Source organism: Coffea arabica, chromosome 8c, assembly GCF_036785885.1.
Source record: "Coffea arabica cultivar ET-39 chromosome 8c, Coffea Arabica ET-39 HiFi, whole genome shotgun sequence".
Lineage (NCBI taxonomy): Eukaryota > Viridiplantae > Streptophyta > Magnoliopsida > Gentianales > Rubiaceae > Coffea > Coffea arabica.
The window spans coordinates 17,731,838-17,753,847 of NC_092325.1; positions in this window are offsets into that span (position 1 = coordinate 17,731,838).

Genomic DNA, 22,010 nt, shown 5'->3' on the forward strand with positions numbered 1-22,010 from the left:
CTTAGTTGCTACGTGTTAATTTGCTTTGTTAGGACCTTGCATCTAGTCGAGCATGCTAAGTGTTATGTGCTATGTGTTTATGAGTGTTTGGCATGTCTACTCGCTTTCCATAGCCTGAATGAATGTGATGGATGAATGGACGTTTCCACTAGTCCAATGCTAGTCGGAATTCATAGAATGGGCTAGTCCAACGCTAGACCCTTAGGGATTTCCCCTCGTTAGCACATATTTGCATGTTCATTACATGTCATGCATTCTTTTTAGTTTTATCATTTTGCATGCCCCTCGAACCCCTTTTCCCTCCATTTTAGGATTTTTGCATTTCATGCTAGCTATAGAGTTCATTTGATTGAGAGTCCCCTTAAATATGGGATATAGACGAGTGTGGCTTTTTCTAAGCCTTAGCACGCTTGTGTTCCCTCTATAAAAGGGCAAATTAAGTCACGATTTAGGTCTCCCCGTACCCAATATGCATGAATTCCCTAGGCTCATGCATTTTTAATCCACTTTATCATTTTATACTTTCACTTCTCCTCTCATTTGCACACATACACCTTTTTATCCCTTCACTTGCACACGAACACTTCTCCTCTCATTTGCACACGTACACCCTTTTATCCCTTCACTTGCACACGAACACTTTGTCTCATTTGCACATATGCATTTTTTATCCCTTTACTTGCACACGAGCACTTTTGCCTTCATTTGCACACCTCTCATATTTTCTTTCCTTGTTTGAGCATTCCACTTGCATTATTCGTGACTTCTTCGAAGGATCGTTATTGGGCTTCACAATTAATGTGATTGGCACCACTTAACCTTTGAAGAGAAATTTCCCCCTAGGTCTAGGGTTTGCATTCATGTAGTGCATCCAAATGTAATAAATTCTTTGGTTAAAACAAGAAAATCTTTGATTAAATCAACGCAACTAGCCTTGGCTAGGTCAAAGGGGTGCCTTGGATTTTATCCTTGCCTTCCCCTTTGTCAAATGTGACTCCCGAACCTTTTTCTTTGGTTTACGTAGACTAGGAGTCGTTTAAAAAGGGTTTCTCACTACTTTTTCCTATTTTTCTTAAAAAATACATTTTTTTAGGTGACTTGGTACACCTTAACTCATTACCAAGTGGCGACTCCGTATTTAGTTTTAAAAACCCTTTTTAAACTATAATTTTGGGTCAAATCGTCGCATTCTCAAAACCCCATTTAGACCCATTTTTCTTTTAAATCATGATTCATTTTCCAATCACAAAAATACATTTTTTTAAACCATTTTATTTATTTATCAAAAAATGGGGCGCGACAGTTGGCGACTCCACTGGGGACTTGAGAGTCCGAGCAATCGATTTAGTCAATTCTTTTCTTCTTTTAACCTTTTCATTTATCACATTGGATGTTTAGGATTGCATTTTTCCCTTTTTTAGGATTTTTGCATTTCGCGTATCAACTCACTTCCTCACACATTCGCCTACGATTGTTTGGATGGATGGATGATTTATTTATGTATGATTTCGCGCTATGCATTGCATTTGGGGGGGGTGTGTGTCACCCTTAGAGCCTTGCGATTGGTTCTCGACCCCTTCCCTCAAAATAGGGAACACTTCATACGTGCACGTTTACTTATTGTTATCCCACTTTATTTTAATTTTTTTTTTTCGTGGGCGTTTCCCACACCGCCTTGTAGGATTAGGATCGATCGCCTTGGGTAGGCGGCTGGTGTGCGCTGCGCCCATAGCGCTACCTAAGGGATCACTCGAGCCACCGATCGAAGGCCTTGGGAGTGATGACCCTTTGCCTTTGGGTCTGAAGGCTTGGGAGCCGAAGCCTTATCGAGTCTAGTTGCATTAGTGAACCCCAGCCTCATGCATCCATGTTAGCATTTGCCTAGGTTAGAGTCGGCCTCACCCTCTTTTAAGCACATTAGGCACGAGGGAAGGGGTTCTACCCCTTTTACTTGCTTTATTATATTTCTTTTCTAAATTGCTCCCAATGTGTTATGTGTACTATCAATTGCACTAACCATTCTTTTGTTTTCTTGGCTTGCATTCATGTGCCTTAGCAATAAGAGGCCACTTTGGCACTCTTTTAGTGACCTACCCCATTAGATAACTCACATGTTTAAATTTCAGTCATTACACTTAATTTTCAATAAATACATTTCATTTTAGACTTTTTTCCCCCCGATGCATTATTCATGTCCTTTAGGCCGTATTTGTCACATATTTACATCGCTTTAATAAATGGCATCATGCATTAAACCTTAGAAAGGGAATGCCATTTAGGGGATCCCGTGTCAGGAATAAGCCACCTTGTGTCTCGGATACTTAATCCAACGAGACTTGCACGTTTACATTTTGTACCATCCAAAGGGGTAGTGCACAAGGTAAGGTAGGATCCAATCATTTTCATAGAGTGATTTTTGGAATATGAACGTCTAATAATCACTTTTTTGGCCATTTTATCAAACTTGGTAAAATTCCCTGGCATAAAGGACATTAATTTGAAGAAAATTCACAAATGATTCCTCCTATTGAGACGATAAATAAATTGAGGCCAAAATTTGATTTTTAGAAGGTCATAGACTAATGCACTTCAATAATTTTGAAATAACCAATGGCCGGACAATTCAACCAATCCATTTGGCCGATTCATTCGATAAATCATTAAGTCATTTGACCAATTTACCCTTTTTTAGGGTCATTCGGTCAATTTTTGAATAAATCAATTTCATTTGACCAATTTACCCTTTTTAGGGTCGTTTGGTCAATTTTTTGAATAAATCAATTTCATTTGACCAATTTACCCTTTTTAGGGTCGTTTAGTCAATTTTTTGAATAAATCAATTTCATTCATTTCGTTTGACCAATTTACCCTTCTAAGGTCATTGGGTCGATTTTGGAATAAATCAAATTCATTAATTCATTTGACCAATTTACCCTTTTTAGGGTCATCTGGTCGATTTGTGAATAAATCTTCATTTCATTTCATTTGGCCAATTCACCCATTTTTAGGGTAATCTAGTCGATTTTCTGAATAAATCACCAATTTTTCCATTCTTAGGGCGATCTTATCGATTTCGAGTAAATCATTAATTTCGTCCGATTCGTTTGACCAGTTTACCCTTTTAGGGCGATCCGGTCAATTTTGAATAAATTCTCGATTTCATTTGACCAAATCCCTTTTTTAGAATGATTCGGTCAATTTTGAGTAAGTTTTTAAATTTCACTCAATTCATTTGACCCGATTCCCTTTTTAGGGTAATGCGGTCGATTTTAAATAAAATTGTCAATTTCGTTCAACCCATTTGACCAAGTAGGGTTTCAATGACGAATTTCAATTTGGAAACCTAGTCGGTTTTGAGAAAACCATTCATTGCATCCAGACATTTGATCAGTTAGAATTTTGACCCGTGCTTCACTGAGAAAATTTTATCAAGGAATTCCAATCTCTTCGATAGGAAGTTCGTCAAGGTCAAACCCGTGCGTTTTTGCAAATATCGATCAAAAGTGATCAATCCCTTCGGACGAGGTCCTCTTTTTGACAAAGTGTCTTTCGTCTCTCCAATTGACCAAATTCTTCAAAATTATTTTTCACTCAATGAATTGATCAGATCCATCAGGTATTGTATAGTGCCTACTCTAGTGGATTACATTTTCATGCTAGGCCTACCCTTGGCACAAAAAGGGTTCCCCCATAGGACATGCATACCGATTTTGCAGTTTTGCCTACTAACTCTGGGTATTTTTCTTTTGTTTTCCCCCTCCCCTGCATTCATAAAAATGTTTCAATAAGACAAAAATATTCTTCTATATCTGATGCTAATTTTAATCCCATAAAGTTTGAAGATTACAAGTGTTATTTGATTCTTGGGCAGATCCTACGATTAAAACATAAATGATCCATCTGGAAGCTCTACGCTAAAGCCTCTGAGAGATGTCGTAATTGTTTTCCAAAGGGAAATTCTGTTTATTTGATTTGTTAAATTTTGTTCCAAAAGAAAAGGAAACAATAAATTCTCTTCTCATTTGTATCATAATTGAACGAGAAATTTTGTTTCAAATTGTTTTTCAGCAATAAAGTTTTTGGACAATTATTGTTTTGTGTATATTTATGTACATTTCATTCTTTTTGCTCATTGGAAATTTCATGATGAATTTTAAGAAAATAAGACTAAATTGAGATTTCCTCAACCTCCAGTCTGAAAATTCACAAGTGTATGCTTTCTAAAATTCTTGCGTACACTAGATTGGTGATCCGAGCTATCCAATAAGAGTGCTCAAAGTTAAAAGAAGTCACTCAAAAGACCCAATGGGATACCTTTTTTCCCTTTACTATACAATTCATATTTTGCCCACTCCTATTGACCCCAAAATAAAATCAGTCACATTGATTGATAAATTGCAAATTGGGGCAATCTTTGCTTGGAAAAATGTCCATAGCGTCTAATTAGATTCAATTCACATCTCAATGAAAGCAAAAATGTGCATTATTCTTGTTTGTTTTGGAAATTTGGAATGATACTTTAAGTATTCGTTTCTCTATCCATACAGTTTTTATCATTTGCTCTCCCATTTGAGCCTTTAAAAGAATAATTTCGTTTCAAATAAGAGTCTTAAAGCTCACTACCCTACATTGGAAAATTTTCACATATCAAAAGGGAGTGGATTTTCAATGAGCATTGCGTTACTCTGATTGTCATGAGGTGTAAGAATGATACTTTGGCCATCATTTTTACGACCTAAACACCATTTATCCCTTGCATCCTCATTTGAGCCAAAAAAATTGGTGGTTCTTTTCGAGTGCACATATGATCGCACCCCACATTGGGGAAGGAGATTGGGGAATTTTGAAAAAAAAGAAAAAAAAAAGGGGAAAAGCAAAAATAAAGAGGGAATCACGAATTGGAGAAATTTCCACTTGGGTTTCAATTTTTGAGAAAAAAAAAAAGAAGAAAAGAAAAGGAAGAGTTTTGTCCGCACGGACCGCCTATGTTTCACAAATATGGATGAACAAGGGTCTCCCTCAGTCAATTAATTCAGATACATGTAAAAAATTTTCGCATTGACGAAAGTTTCCTTTCAGAGTTATTGTAAGGGACGGAACAAAGGTCAGGCCCTCTTCTTTTCCAATCAAGCATTCTATCCCTAGTTATCCCTTTTGAGCCATCAGAATAAATTATTTCGTTTGGCAACCCCTGAGAATCGCCAACCCCACACTGGGGCAAGTTGGAGTTGAAAAGAAAAGTTTTCAAGAAGTGAAAAGTGACAAAGCCACAAAATCAAAAACAAGAGGAAAAAGAGAACCTCAGTTCAAAAATAAACTGGGGCAAATTTTGTGAAAATTTAAAAAATGGCAGAAAGCCGAAAAATCAAAAGAAGAAAGAAAATGAAAGAGAAAAAGCCTCAATTGAGCATAAACTGGGGCAAATTTTGATTTAACCCTAAAATAGGGTTGACGCAACAATGCGATCTCAGATTCTTCAAACCACTCTTAAAATCTGCCTTCAACCCTTAACTTTTCTAAACACCCCACCTGACCCCATTACAAAAGCCGAAAGTCCTGACTTCTGTTCTTTGCGATGGCCCTGTCAAGAAAATTTCTGATGCCGGAAAAGTTTAGCTGTATTTCTGAATTGCTTGGGTATGGGGTTGACGCTACTCACCATGTGAAAACCCACCAGATCAAAGAAAAGAAAACGGAAAAGCAAAAAGGAAAAATGAAATACAAAAGATTCGATGGTGAAGTCACTATTGAGTGATCAAACAAAATTCAGGATCTTCAAGTTCAAAATAGGGGCAATTTTGGGAAAATGCGATCTTCAGCGCTATGTCCTTGAAAGTTTTATTCTTTAGCTATCGTTTTCAAGCCACATTACAAGCTAACAAAGTCCATCGTTGACTTATTCCTTCATGACAATCCAAAGTGAGGATCATGCTCATAAGAAATTCATCAAATCATTTGTGATCATAAGGGTATAACCCGTTTCCACATGTTTAGCTATCACTTCTGCCCATACGTTGCATGCCTAGAAAGCTTGTATGTTGACTAAGTTTTCTTGAAAATAAGGGTGACAAACTCTTTGCTTTCACTAAGATGTGGTATTGAAGGAATTACAATTTTGGGCACAAGAACCAAACAAATCTCATCTTCTCATTTCCCTTAACCCCCTCAAAAAATCAGATCACTTGATTGGTCCTGACAGATGAACCAACAAGAAATAGTGACCCATTACCTAAAGCATTGATGCTAAAGTGGGGAAGAAATCTTTCGTAATTTGGCATTATTTTGAGAAATTCATCATGGAATGTGCTATATCAGTTTAAGCAAGACATTCAATTTTCTTCATGTTAGGAAAAGCAATTGCTTACCCTGTGCAAATAAATGGAGAAGCATCCAAACCAATTTTTACAATCAAATGGGCCCACACTGGGGAAAAATTTTTATTCATGGGATTTCACAGAATAAGCCCACACTGGGGCAAAATTTTTATAGTTCATTTGAGGATTTCGTCCAAGAATCAAATAATGCATTTTTCAAATCAATCACGCTGTTTCTTTTCATGAAATTCAAGTGCATGTCATATTTTGGTAAGCCCCTGTGCAGGTATTCATAGTTGAAATCGACGAAGGAGCATCTGGCGATGTGGAAAGCCGACGCCGAAGAAAGAAAAGAAAGAAGGGAAAAAGGACCCTACACTGAGGGCAAATTATTTTGAAAAAGATTCTCTCGAAAAATCTGAAAAAATTCAAAATTCAAAAAATCAAAAAATCAAGTTCAAATTCTTGTTTTTTGGAAAATCAAATTTCTTGTTTCTTGACAATCACACTTAATTTCTTGACCAATTGGAGGCAGGATTGGGTCTTATCCCACTGGCCATTCACAAATATCACATTGGGCCTGGACTTCGTGCCGCCAACCTTCCAAAAATCAAGTTGGGCCTGGAATTCGTGCCGCCAACCCTCCAAAAATCACGTTGGGCCGGGATTTCATGCCGCCAACATCACAAATCACGTCGGGCCTGGATTTTGTGCCGCCGACATCCTATTGAGTCTGAAATTTGTGCCGCCAGTGCAACCAAGGCAGGCTTGGGTGTAATCCCACTAATCAATTCATCATACTGGGGCAAATTATTTTGGGAAGTTTTTCAAAAATAAAAAAAAATCAAATAAAAAAAAAGTCAATAAAAAAAAATTCAAAAATTAAAAATCCAAAAAAATCAGAAAAATCAGAAAGAAAAGAAAAGAAAAGAAAAGAATCAAAATCAAAATCAAATCAAGTTTCATCACGGCAGGTTTGGGCTTAATCCCACTGACCGATTATCAAGGCATTTTCGGGTCAGTCCCATGATTCAAAGCATTTTCGGGTCAGTCCCACGATCAAAAGTATCTTCGGGTCAGTCCCACGATCAAAAGCATTTTCGGATCAGTCCCATGATCAAAAACATTTTCGGGTCAGTCCCACGATCAAAAGCATTTTCGGGTCAGTCCCGTTTGAAATTCTGTTCGGGTCAGTCCCGTTTAAATTCTTGTTCGGGTCAGTCCCGTTTAAATTCTTGTTCGGGTCAGTCCCGTTTAAATTCCTGTTCGGGTCAGTCCCGTTTAAAAATTCTGTTCGGGTCAGTCCCGCTTAAATTCTGTTCGGGTCAGTCCCGTTTAAATTTCTGTTCGGGTCAGTCCCGTTTAAATTCCTGTTCGGGTCAGTCCCGTTTAAAAATTCTGTTTGGGTCAGTCCCGTTTAAATTCTGTTCGGGTCAGTCCCGTTTAAATTCCTGTTCGGGTCAGTCTCGTTTAAAAATTCTGTTCGGGTCAGTCCCGTTTAAATTCTGTTCGGGTCAGTCCCGTTTAAATTCATGTTCGGGCCAGTCCCGTTTAAATTTCTGTCTCGGGTCAGTCCCGATTTTAAAATTTCCTGTCAGGGTCAGTCCCCATCATTTGAGTAATTCGCAGCCGAATAACGCAGGTAAGTATTTGGTGTCTACTTCTTTGTCTCAAATTTTTCCAAAACTCAGACAAAGAGGGGCAAACTGTAGACACCAAATTTTTGGTGTAATTCCTTTTACTTTTTTATTCTCATTTGTCGTGGTTGCTTTTAGTTTTTATTTTATTTTTAAGTTTTAGCGTAGGAAAATCATGGAAAAGGAAAAATCATAAAAAAAAGAGAAAAAGGAAAATTGTTTACAAAAATACGTTCAAATTCAATCTTTTGGCAATTTTTTGGTTTATTTTTGGAAAAAAGAAAAAAAGGAAGGAAAAATGAAGAAAATTATGAAAAATAAAAAATGAAAGGAAAATTTGAAAAATGGACATTTTTGTTATTTTTATTTATTTAGTTTGTTTTTTATTTATTTGTTTTCATTCTTATTATTATTACATGGTTTTGTCATTTTGTTATTATTATTATTATTATTTATATTCTGTATTTATTAAGTTGAAAAAAAAATGGTATCGCGCAGGCAAGCTGCGGATTTACGCAGCTTGCAAAGGAAATCTGGGACGGCTCCTAAAGCTGCAAATACAGGAAAAGGACTAGAGGTTTTTAGGGTTGGGGGGTCTGATATATAAGCAAAAAAGGGAGAGTAGCCGCAAAGGGGAGAGCAAGGAGAGAGGTGTGCGGGAGAGTTTCGGGGACGGCAAAAAAAAAAGAAAGAAAACTGAGAGGAGAGAACGGCTAAAACTGGAGAGAGCAGGGAGAGTTTGGGGGGCTAGCAGCGATCCCACCGAAGATGGGTCTGGCGAACAGCAGCGAAGGTTATCTTCATCCCTGACGAGGAGTGCCGGAAGCCCGACCTCCTCGTCACCTCCAGTGACTACCTCCGTGTCTGAAGGGTCGCCGACGATGGAACCCGCGTCGACATGAAGAGCCTCCTCAACAACAACTGCAACAGCGAGTTCTCCAACCCCCTCACCTCCTTCGACTGGAACGAGGCCGAGCCCAAGCGCATCGGCGCCTCCAGCATCGACACCACCTGCACCATCTGGGACATCGACTGCGAGACTGTCAACACCCAGCTCATTGCCAAGGACTGGAGCCGCCTCCATCACCAGTATCAGCGGTCACCGCCAGCGAAGCCTGCTAAAAGAGTGTTTCTTTTGATTTCTGGGGAGGTACGCCTCCTCGCGGTTTCTTGCTGAGATTTCAATTCCGTGAAACAGGTAATATTCAACTCTTTTTCTTGTCGTTCTAATCTTCACATGGAACCCAATCCGCTAAGCTGAAATCTGGTCCTTTGATTCTTTTGCTGGGTTTCGGCTAAACCAATATGCATCCATCTTGCGTCCGATTTAGTTAAAGCTGAAGTTTTGATTTGGTTGAAGTTTTTGTCTAGCTTGCTTTCTTTTTCTATGTTTGGGTCTGTTAGAGTTGTTGGGGTGCGTTTTGCAGCAGTACGGGCAGAATATATTTTCTTTCTTTAGTTGCTGAAGTCATGGTTGGTTTGACGTCCTTGTTTCTGTTTGCTGCTTGACTGAGGATGCCATGAACTTGTTTGCTATCAAAGCTGTCTTAGAATATTCTTGTTGCAAGCTTTAGAAAGATTGCAGAAAATCTCAGGAATTTGCCGAAAGGCATGGCCAGAAATTGTCACAAGTTTCACTCTTTCTTTTGCTGCATTTTTTTTTAGAAATTTCGTATGATATCTCTCCAAGTTTTTGGTCATTTGGATTGTAGGTATTATGCAGTTTTGTTGCTCAGTTTAGAGTTATGATTTCGGATTGAAGAAAATCTAATCAAAGCCGTGCATTTGAATCGAAAATCTGGTCTACATTGCGACAGTTTGCAGCAAGCATTCCTTTCTGTTGCTCTCCTTATAACATTTGCTTAAGAAGTTAGAAAATGGCTGTCTTTTGCTCGCTTGGTGCTGAGTTTGTGTATTTGGGTTTAAAAGACATTTGAATCATACCCAAATGCTTGCTGGAAAACGCATTTCAACTTGCCAAACCAGTTTTATATGTTTCTAGATTTTTCGACTTGCCGAATGCATTTCATTTTTCGCACGGGATCTTGCTAAGTTTTCTATTTTGTTTGGATGATGGTTTGCTGTCTAGTTTAAAGCTGTGTTTTGGGTTTGAAACCTGCATTTGAAAAATGAATCTGCAACGAGTTTCACTAGCTTGGCTGCCGAAGTCCTCTTGTTGTTGCAGAAGCAACCTTGACAGAAAAATGCAGAAATCTTCTACCTTGCATGCATGATAAATTCGGTAGGAGTGTGAGGTTGGGTTTTGGTGAGATGGTTGTGTGAATTTGTTTGGGCAAAGTTGCTGAAGTTGTGACTTGTTTGATGTCCTTGTTTTTGTTTGCTGCATAACTGGGTTGCCATGGACACATTTGCACGAGATGAGCTGCGGAGTTGCAGCTAGGATTTGAGCTTGTGTTTTTTTGTTGTCTTTTGTTTTGATTCTTTTAGTTCTGTATGATTAATTGTTGTATGAGATATGGGTCTTATGTAAGCTAATCAATGTGAGTTTGGAGTTTTGTTTGAGCTGTTTGGGGTAATTGATAAGAAGCTTTGGCAGAAACCCAGAAACAGAAAAATGCAGAAATTTTCCTCGTATGCATGCATGGATTTATTTCAGAAATTGCATCCCAACCCCTCAAGTTTCCACTTATGCCACTATGGCCCAAGTAATTGAAACATTTAATCGATTTGATCCCTCTAAGTTTCTCTTTGTGCCACAATAGCCCAAGCATGTTTTAGTATCTTGTAATTAAGTCCTAAAATCATTGCAACTTCAATCATTGTTTGGCTCTTTCTTTATTTTTGGAATCTTTGAAGTGCTTAAACGATTTATTTGGACTTGAATGTTTGAGTAATGCTTGTTTTGGATCTTTAGTAGATGCTATATTTGGAAATTGAACGGGTTATTCCGTTTTCTTGGTCTTTAAGCATTTTTTGAGCTCATACAAATTGCAATTAGGAGATATTTGGTGACTTTGTTATACTTTACTATTTGAGGTACCTTGACCTTTTTATAATTTTGAAGCCATTTTTCTTTCATTTGGACACCATTCCAAGGGGGCGGTATAATCTCTTTTATCTTTTTGTCTCTCCTATGTGATCCAATGTGCTAAGTGAATTACATGTCTACTTTGCTTTCCTAGTTTTTCTTTAATTCCTTTTACTCATGTCATTTACTTTTTGTTTTCATTAAGTTCTTTTAATGGGGTATGTGTACACCTCTTGGCTTGTAATAGATAGGGCTTTGGCGAGCAATTTGGTCCATTTTCCCTTTCCCCCTTTTGTTTTAGTTAGTGAATGAAATAGATAGGGCTTGGAGGAGCATTCAATGAAGACCTATCGAAGACGTGTGCCTAGCTAGCAAATGTAATAGTTAGGGGTTTAATTGTCTTATGTGTCTTGCATGCTTAGTTGCTACGTGTTAATTTGCTTTGTTAGGACCTTGCATCTAGTCGAGCATGCTAAGTGTTATGTGCTATGTGTTTATGAGTGTTTGGCATGTCTACTCGCTTTCCATAGCCTGAATGAATGTGATGGATGAATGGACGTTTCCACTAGTCCAACGCTAGTCGGAATTCATAGAATGGGCTAGTCCAACGCTAGACCCTTAGGGATTTCCCCTCGTTAGCACATATTTGCATGTTCATTACATGTCATGCATTCTTTTTAGTTTTATCATTTTGCATGCCCCTCGAACCCCTTTTCCCTCCATTTTAGGATTTTTGCATTTCATGCTAGCTATAGAGTTCATTTGATTGAGAGTCCCCTTAAATATGGGATATAGACGAGTGTGGCTTTTTCTAAGCCTTAGCACGCTTGTGTTCCCTCTATAAAAGGGCAAATTAAGTCACGATTTAGGTCTCCCCGTACCCAATATGCATGAATTCCCTAGGCTCATGCATTTTTAATCCACTTTATCATTTTATACTTTCACTTCTCCTCTCATTTGCACACATACACCTTTTTATCCCTTCACTTGCACACGAACACTTCTCCTCTCATTTGCACACGTACACCCTTTTATCCCTTCACTTGCACACGAACACTTTGTCTCATTTGCACATATGCATTTTTTATCCCTTTACTTGCACACGAGCACTTTTGCCTTCATTTGCACACCTCTCATATTTTCTTTCCTTGTTTGAGCATTCCACTTGCATTATTCGTGACTTCTTCGAAGGATCGTTATTGGGCTTCACAATTAATGTGATTGGCACCACTTAACCTTTGAAGAGAAATTTCCCCCTAGGTCTAGGGTTTGCATTCATGTAGTGCATCCAAATGTAATAAATTCTTTGGTTAAAACAAGAAAATCTTTGATTAAATCAACGCAACTAGCCTTGGCTAGGTCAAAGGGGTGCCTTGGATTTTATCCTTGCCTTCCCCTTTGTCAAATGTGACTCCCGAACCTTTTTCTTTGGTTTACGTAGACTAGGAGTCGTTTAAAAAGGGTTTCTCACTACTTTTTCCTATTTTTCTTAAAAAATACATTTTTTTAGGTGACTTGGTACACCTTAACTCATTACCAAGTGGCGACTCCGTATTTAGTTTTAAAAACCCTTTTTAAACTATAATTTTGGGTCAAATCGTCGCATTCTCAAAACCCCATTTAGACCCATTTTTCTTTTAAATCATGATTCATTTTCCAATTACAAAAATACATTTTTTTAAACTATTTTATTTATTTATCAAAAATGGGGCGCGACAATTATCAAATGGGGGGAGGGCGGTCAAGTACACCCTCACCTTAATCAATTCCAATATCCAAGTAAGTTTTCAAGGCATCACATATACATTTAGCAAAGCCACATAGTAACAATTAAGTGAGTAGTATACTCACCAAGTGAGAAAATGATGTTTCATGCACCGTCGTTAAACAAACGTCGTGCACCACCGTTTCCTCCTAGAACAAGCAAACAAATACAATGAGACTCGATAACGAGTCACAAAACAATGCTGAACACAACCCCAATAGGGTTTCATATGCATAAATAAGCATGATAGCAAACCAGAAATTAGAAATAGCATTAGTCTTGGCCCCGAATAGAAAAACTGTTTTGCCCTTATTATGCGGTAATGGCGTCAATTTCACTACGATTATCGGATGGGGGGTGTAAGACCCACTGTTTCGAAGCTATGGAACAGGGCTACAACAATGTAGAAGGTCACTCAGTCCAAAACCTAGCACAACTAGGTCAAATGTGCCAAATACTCAACCGGAAACACCAAAAACAGGTTTACAAATCACATAATACTGTAATTACTATAACTCAGTCTATACAGGTCCAAATGCCGAAATTCCAAAGGCATATGGTAGCTAAGACATCCAGATACATTTCATTAGAAGACACCAACACCTAAATCCAAAGCAATGCCAGTCAAAATGGCCAATTACAAGTGCAGTTTTCGCATTCTGATCAACCCAGAACAGCAACAGTAAAATCGACATATCTCACTCTACACTAATCCAAATGACCTGAAATTTTGTAGGCACTTCAAACTCATCAATACCTACAACTTTCATGTTTTGAGCAAAGTCCAATTCGGCCTCTAACCCTATGATCCAAAACCGGACAGAATTAGGGGTTTATGAACCCTAACTTTCCATTTTTCCATCCAAATCCAAAATTGATTGCATTTATCAACAATTCACACCTACTAGAGTCATTTTAAACCATTACCATTCATCATACAAGGCCACAACATCCCATTCATATTAAACCAGAAAATTCATCATAAAATGGAAAACTTCACCAAATCACTTCAAATCAAGAAATAAATCACATATTCCATCACTCAAGCCACTTCTAAGCATAACATAAACATCATTAGGTGTAGTAGGGTGTTCTAGAATCACTTACCAAGTAACAAGAGAGATAGGGATTGTGGACACCTTAGCTCTTCAAAACAACTTCACTAGACCACTCACTATCACTAAAAGGAAAGATTTTATGGAGTAGAAATGGATGTAAGCAAATGTTTTTGGGTGATTTGCACCAAGTAGTAGCTAGAACTTGAAGAGTTTCTTCTTTCTTCTTGCTAGAGAGGGCCGGCCATAAGGAGGAGAAGAAATGGTGATTTTTGAATGATTTTTGAGATATTTAATCCTTTGGTCAAAAAAGTCAAAAATTGGAATAGTGTTTCTTAAGTCATGTCCACTCTAATGGTGACAAGTGTCACCTCAGTAAATGCAATCTTATCTTTCTTTTCCCTCTCACATCAATCAAATCTCACTCTCTACTTATCTCTTAACACCCGATAAATTTTACACAGTATCCGAAACTTAACCTTATTGACCGAATTTTTCTGAACTTTTCGCACTAGTGGGTCCCACGTCCAATATATATTCTTAATTTTCTAAAAATTCTCTAATACTAGAAAAATCATCTAAAAACTATAATTACGCATAAAATCTACCAGAAAAATATTTCTAAGCCCGAAAATGCAGAAAACATGCAATTAAGGGGAAATAAACCCTAGGAAAATAATTAGGGTTTTACGGGTTCTCACACTCTCTCCCCCTTAAAAGAATTTCGTCCTCGAAATTCCTTATCATTGACTACTCCGGGATTAAATTGAGCTTTATACTTCGCTAACAGATCTGTGCCCCTTCACTGGCCAGGTTCAGTAAATTCTTACCTTCCACGTCCTCTAATGGGTCAAAAACTTGATGTTGTTCTAAAGAGTACACCCGAGAGGACACTTTTGATCCATCCTTGTCCCCCTTCGACTGGTCAGGGTGGGTCGTTGTTGGTGGCAGAGTCCCTTGCCGCTCGCGCAGGCGAGCTGGACAGTTAGCAATTTGATGTTCGGCACTCCCACAGAGCAAACATTTTCCTCCTTTCCTCCAGCAATTGTCCTCCGAGTGGTTTAATTTTCCGCAATACCCGCAGGGTCCGCGTGCTGCAGAAGCAGAGCCTCCTCTTGACGGGCTCTCTTGTGACACTTCCGGCATCCTTACTCCTCCCGTTCCCCGCCCAAACTTGGGAGGGATACTTTCATCCTCCTGTCCCGAATTGTTTCCAGGAAATCCTCTCTTTTTCGCCTGAAAGTTTTTCACCTGGAGCCTAGCATTCTCTACCCGTTTTGCCTTTTCCACTGCTTCACTGAAGGCGTTAATTTGGGCTGCCGCGAGGTCCTTCTGGATTTCTACGTTCAGGCCCTGGACAAATCGCCGTATTCTTCGTTGCTCGGTCATGATCAACTCAGGCGCAAACTTGGATAAGCGGGTAAATTGATTCTCATATTCCGCCACAGTTTGAGCCCCTTGGCGGAGCTTAATGAACTCGTCCTCCTTCTTCTCCTGGACTAGAGGAGGGAAAAACTTTGCATTAAATTCTCGGATGAAATTCACCCAAGTCCTAGGTGTCTGTTCTCGTTCCCACTTCTGCCGAATTACGTTCCACCAGGAACGGGCTGCCCCCTCAAGCTGGAACACGGCAAAAGTCACCTGCCGTTCGTCAGAGTAGTGTAAGGCTGCAAATATGTCAACCATCTTTTCAAGCCACCTCTCGGCAACGTCCGGGTCGGGTTCCCCAACAAACTTTGGCGGAGCGAACTTTTGAAACCGTTCGAGAGCTCTATCTTCGCTCTCGATATGATGGCCAGGGTTTCCGGGGTTAGGGTTTGGATTTTGGCCCTGTTGCTGCACCACTTGTGCGAGCAAGTCTGTCATTTGCTGCATAGCAGCAGCTATTTGTACATTAGGGTTTACTTGCGGTTCCAGATTGGGTCCAGTAGAGGTTTCCCCCATACCCCTAACCGGTGTGGGTTGCCTAGTTCTGCGTCCACGGCCTCGACCACTCCGAGTGCCTTCCATCAATCTAAGTCAATCTAGGTCACCAAATAAATATACTGTTAAAGGGCACCTAACCCTCCTTTCCGTAGCACCAGACAGGAACAATGAAACAAGAATAAGCAACTCAAACATTTACTGCGAAGAGCATTTAAACACATTACACGTATACATAGACCACATAACCAGGTTAAGCAATCATACGGAACAGTCAGTCAAGTACATACGAAGTCATTGCATGAAACAATAGGGTCTTCAAAAGTACTATGAACAGCTAGGTCACAAGTGCAAAAGAACTTACGAAAAGCTTTTCCCCCTTCTAGGGCTTCATCCAAATATTTATATCTTAATCAAGGTCGATCACGCTTAACCACCCGAACAAACCACACGATGTTCCATAGAATCGCCTTTCTAGTTCACCAAATCCTTTCTAACCTAGGCCTTCATATCTTTCGTATCCGAGCGCAAGAATCTCGTCTAAGATAATTCACATCTCGAGCCGGCCGGTCCCAAGAGTAAACCATCCTTGTTAAAGATTCCTACCCGACATACATACCTAGCTTCCTCGAGTCCCATGATAATGATTCGTAAACTTATCACATGCCCGGTTCATAACTTACGCTCAAACGAGCACTTAGACATATCCATGAAATTAGGACCACAACACCACTTGGCCCAGTCTCACTCCGCGCAGAGACCACGCGAAGTGGCTCTGATACCACTTGTGACAGCCCCACCTTCCCCTAAGGCGAACCAAAGGGGTTAGCGGACTGCCTGCCCAACTCTCGCCAGGACTAACGGTACAGTTTACGTCGTTCTATTACGTTCCGGAACATACCATTGCGCGCAAACAAGTCAAAATCACGAAATAAAAAAAAACGAAAATCGAAGCCGAAGATGAACAGTAAAATCACGTCAGAATCCGGATTCAGCACTGTTCATCCTCGCCAATTTTTTTTTCTTTTCGTTTGAAAAGCGTGCCACTCCGAAATTCATCCAAACAATAACCATACATATATATACAATGGAAATCAACATTTACAAGCCAAACGGCCTACCAAAATATCCATTTAGTTCATGCATATACAAGTAGCCATTTACACACCAAACATTGGTGGAAACAAAGCACTTAGGGTTTTCACCCTCAAGGAGCTATTCAAAATACTTATACATGAGCTCAACTTGCATCCAACTATCACAACCTTTTCCAAAAGTGTTCATTTTCCTGTAAGGAAAACAAATGACACGGAATGAGCTAAAGCCCAGTGAGCAACTAACACAATAACAACCAATAGCATATAGCATAACCGATCACTTAAAGTACACAAATAAGCAATGAAGCAAAACGGTAAAAGGATACGGTCGGCTCTCAAGAGCCCATTTCCACGCTTGCAACCTTGATCCAACCTCATTGACTCTCCGTCAATGTTAAAAGTACCAAACCGTAGACCACCCTTTACTTCCAATCCTTCCACCTAACATACCCCAACCGGGCCCGTACTTCATTTCAGTAGTTTTGGTAATACTCAAGTATGCCGGAACCAAGGGTCTCAATACCACAAGGTTCCCCAGTACAGTCCCCGTGGCAATTCAATTTTCACGACCAAGCCCTCGCCGGCTCGATTCAATTGACTACCAACGAGGTTGAGCTCAGTACTACAGTAAGGCCGTTGGACATTCGTCCAAACGACACCAAAGCAGTTTCCATGAAATGGAATTCACCAACCAATATATCAAGTTCAGTAATGCAGTAAAACGGTAGCCAATCAGTGATATTATCAAATGAGGGGAGGGCGGTCAAGTACACCCTCACCTTAATCAATTCCAATATCCAAGTAAGCCTTCAAGGCATCACATATACATTTAGCAAAGCCACATTGTAACAATTAAGTGAGTAGTATACTCACCAAGTGAGAAAATTATGTTTCATGCACCGTCGTTAAACAAACGTCGTGCACCACCGTTTCCTCCTAGAACAAGCAAACAAATACAATGAGACTCGATAACGAGTCACAAAACAATGCTGAACACAACCCCAATAGGGTTTCATATGCATAAATAAGCATGATAGCAAACCAGAAATTAGAAATAGCATTAGTCTTGGCCCCGAATAGAAAAACTGTTTTGCCCTTATTATGCGGTAATGGCATCAATTTCACTACGATTATCGGATGGGGGTGTAAGACCCACTGTTTCGAAGCTATGGAACAGGGCTACAACAATGTAGAAGGTCACTCAGTCCAAAACCTAGCACAACTAGGTCAAATGTGCCAAATACTCAACCGGAAACACCAAAAACAGGTTTACAAATCACATAATGCTGTAATTACTATAACTCAGTCTATACAGGTCCAAATGCCGAAATTCCAAAGGCATATGGTAGCTAAGACATCCAGCTACATTTCATCAGAAGATACCAACACCTAAATCCAAAGAAATTCCAGTCAAAATGGCCAATTACAAGTGCAGTTTTCGCATTCTGATCAACCCAGAACAGCAACAGTAAAATCGGCATATCTCACTCTGCACTAATCTAAATGACCTGAAATTTTGCAAGCACTTCAAACTCATCAATACCTACAACTTTCATGTTTTGAGTAAAGTCCAATTCGGCCTCTAACCCTATGATCCAAAACCGGACAGAATTAGGGGTTTATGAACCCTAACTTTCCATTTTTCCATCCAAATCCAAAATTGATTGCATTTATCAACAATTCACACCTACTAGAGTCATTTTAAACCATTACCATTCATCATACAAGGCCACAACATCCCATTCATATTAAACCAGAAAATTCATCATAAAATGGAAAACTTCACCAAATCACTTCAAATCAACAAATAAATCACATATTCCATCACTCAAGCGACTTCTAAGCATAACATAAACATCATTAGGTGTAGTAGGGTGTTCTAGCATCACTTACCAAGTAACAAGAGAGATAGGGATTGTGGACACCTTAGCTCTTCAAAACAACTTCACTAGACCACTCACTATCACTAAAAGGAAAGATTTTATGGAGTAGAAATGGATGTAAGCAAATGTTTTTGGGTGATTTGCACCAAGTAGTAGCTAGAACTTGAAGAGTTTCTTCTTTCTTCTTGCTAGAGAGGGCCGGCCATAAGGAGGAGAAGAAATGGTGATTTTTGAATGATTTTTGAGATATTTAATCCTTTGGTCAAAAAAGTCAAAAATTGGAATAGTGTTTCTTAAGTCATGTCCACTCTAATGGTGACAAGTGTCACCTCATTAAATGCAATCTTATCTTTCTTTTCCCTCTCACATCAATCAAATCTCACTCTCTACTTATCTCTTAACACCCGATAAATTTTATACAGTATCCGAAACTTAACCTTATTGACCGAATTTTTCCGAACTTTTCGCACTAGTGGGTCCCACGTCCAATATATATTCTTAATTTACTAAAAATTCTCTAATACTAGAAAAATCATCTAAAAACTATAATTACGCATAAAAACTTAACCTTAAGCCCGAAAATGCAGAAAACATGCAATTAAGGGGAAATAAACCCTAGGAAAATAATTAGGGTTTTACGGGTTCTCACAATGATTACACACTTTTATGTACCGCATACGTACATTTACAAATCAAAAGGGAAACATTTGAATCCAGGTACATTTAGGGTTTCCAACCACTAAGGAGCTGCACAAAAATATCTAGACTAGCTCAACTCATTCTTCAAAATCACAGGTCCAAAAGGTTGTTCCCTGTAAGGAAAACAAAATTTAACGGAGTAAGCTTTCGCCCAATGAGGTACCATCACTCAAGCATTCAAGGAGCACATAAACACAATGATACTCAATTAAAATGCATTCATCAAGTGAGCAAAACCAACACCACACAACAAATGAGAGTGAAAGGATACGGACGGCTCTCAAGAGCCCTTTTCCTCTTTTGCCATACTTGATCTCATCTCATTGACTCTCCGTCAATGTATAAAGATTAACTATAACCGTAGACTCCATTTTACTCCGATTTCCGTCCACCACACATACCCCTTACCGGGCCCGAACACCAAGCAGAGCAGAAATGGTAATATTCGAGTATACTGGAATCTAGAGTCTCATACCCAAAGATTCATCAAAATAGTCCCCATGACTTGTCAATTTTCCTCGACCAAGTCCTTACTAGCTCGAGTCAATTGACTTCCAATGAGGTTGAGTTCAGAGGTAACAGTAAAGGTCATTGGATACACATCCAAACAACATCAATTCAAGTATAATCAAGACAATTCCATGTGATACAGTAAACAGTCAAATAAACCATAGAGTACGAGAGCGGTCAAGTACACCCTCGTCTCATCTAGCATAAGCAGTAAGCACAAATAGTCCAATCACATATGTCAAGTGCAATAAAGCCATGAAATAACAATCACGTGAGTAGTACACTCACCACTTCAAATAAAGAAATTTCACAGGTTTCCACCCGACGTATGCTTTGGATCACCGGCACGCCCTATAACAATCAAGATAACACAATGAGACTCGAACACGAGTCATAAACCCAATCAATTAACTACTAATGCAAGGCTAAGTACACTTAGAAATGAAAATAAGGAACCCTTGGTGCCAAAGGTTCAACAACTCCCAAAGTCACTCATTTCCACTCACAACAAACCAATACCATGAAATTACCTAGACTTAAGAATTGGACAGCATTTACCCTAAAATTTCAGATTTTTCATCCTACAAATAACCATTAATATTTATCCAACAGAACCACAATTACAATTATACGTCATAAGCTATTCAATACACCTTCTTAGGGTTACAATACCCTTTAATCTTAGCCAATAAAGAGTTCTACAACAAACCCTAGAAAAGCCCCAAATTGAAACCCTATAACTGAAATTTCCGCATAAAGCTGAAATTTTCCGCAAATAATCATATCCAACATATACAAGCTCCATTTCACACCATAACAAGCCATCATTCCATGGCTAAACAATAACTATCATATAAAATCGGAAATTTTTCCAATAAATCAGAAATTTAACAAACTCCACTTAAAACCATGAAGTCTTCCACAAAATAACATTTTTAGCCACTAAAAACTACTAATCTACCCTTATTAAGAACAAAGAGGAAATTTCTTAGCAACTTACCTTAGGAACTCAAGAAAGAAAGCAACTTAGCACCTTCTCTTCTAAAACCACTCCACCACCTTCCTTAATCCTACCATGCAAAGGATTTTTATGGATTAATTTGAAGTTTTAACGGTTGGATCACATGATTGAAGCAAGAAATGAAGAAACAAGTTGAAGGCTTTCTCTCTTTTCTCTCTCAAGAAGCTCGGCCAAAAGGATGAAGATGAAGATGATTTTTGGTCAATTCTGGTATTTAGTAAAGTTGGGGTAATAATGGTCAAAATCCAACTTTGAGTAAGAAGGTGACACATGTCACCTTTTGGGTTTAAACCTATCCTTTTTGTCTCTCCAAAATTAATCCATCTAGGTAACCTCTAATTATCTCCTAACACCTAATAATTTAATCCATTTATGCAAAATTTAACCTAATTGGCCGAATTAACAGCACTTAATGCACTAGCGGGTCCCACGTCCAATATATACTCCTAATATCTCTTGAACTAACTTATGCTAGAAAAATGATTTTAAAACTATATTTAATCATAAAAATTATTTAGAAAATTTTCATAATAAAGAAAATATAGAAAATGTGTGCAAATAAATAAAATAATGTCTAGAAAATAAGAAAATTTCAAGTTCTCACTGTTCGAGCCGGAGTTCGATTTCATGGGATACACTTCACACCACTTTGAGGACCCTTACCTCATGACCACAAACGATCAAGTTGAGCATACATTGAAGATGGTTTGTGAGATTCAAGGTTCGACAAGGGTTATTTTCCAACTTAGCACGTGGGTTTTGCATTGGATGACATCTGTAGCCATCATAACAAGATTGAGTCGAAGGCATGTAACTCGTCTTGTCACCATTCATGCTTCAATTTGTGGGCAAACTGCTTTCAAGGGGAGGGGAATGATACAAACAAGAGGAGCCATTGGAGTAAAGCCATGAGTTTTTCTTGGCTAGTTGTGAGCATTTTCAAACTAACCAAGAGACATGAGCATCGAATCATAGTAATCATGACGTATGCAAGTATCATTCAGTTTAAGAGGGCCAATATGTGGTGGCATTAGATTTGGGGTTCATACTACCAACTCTTGTAGTATCATCCATTTCCATCCAGATTTGAGGACAAATCCTTCTGATACGAATGGCA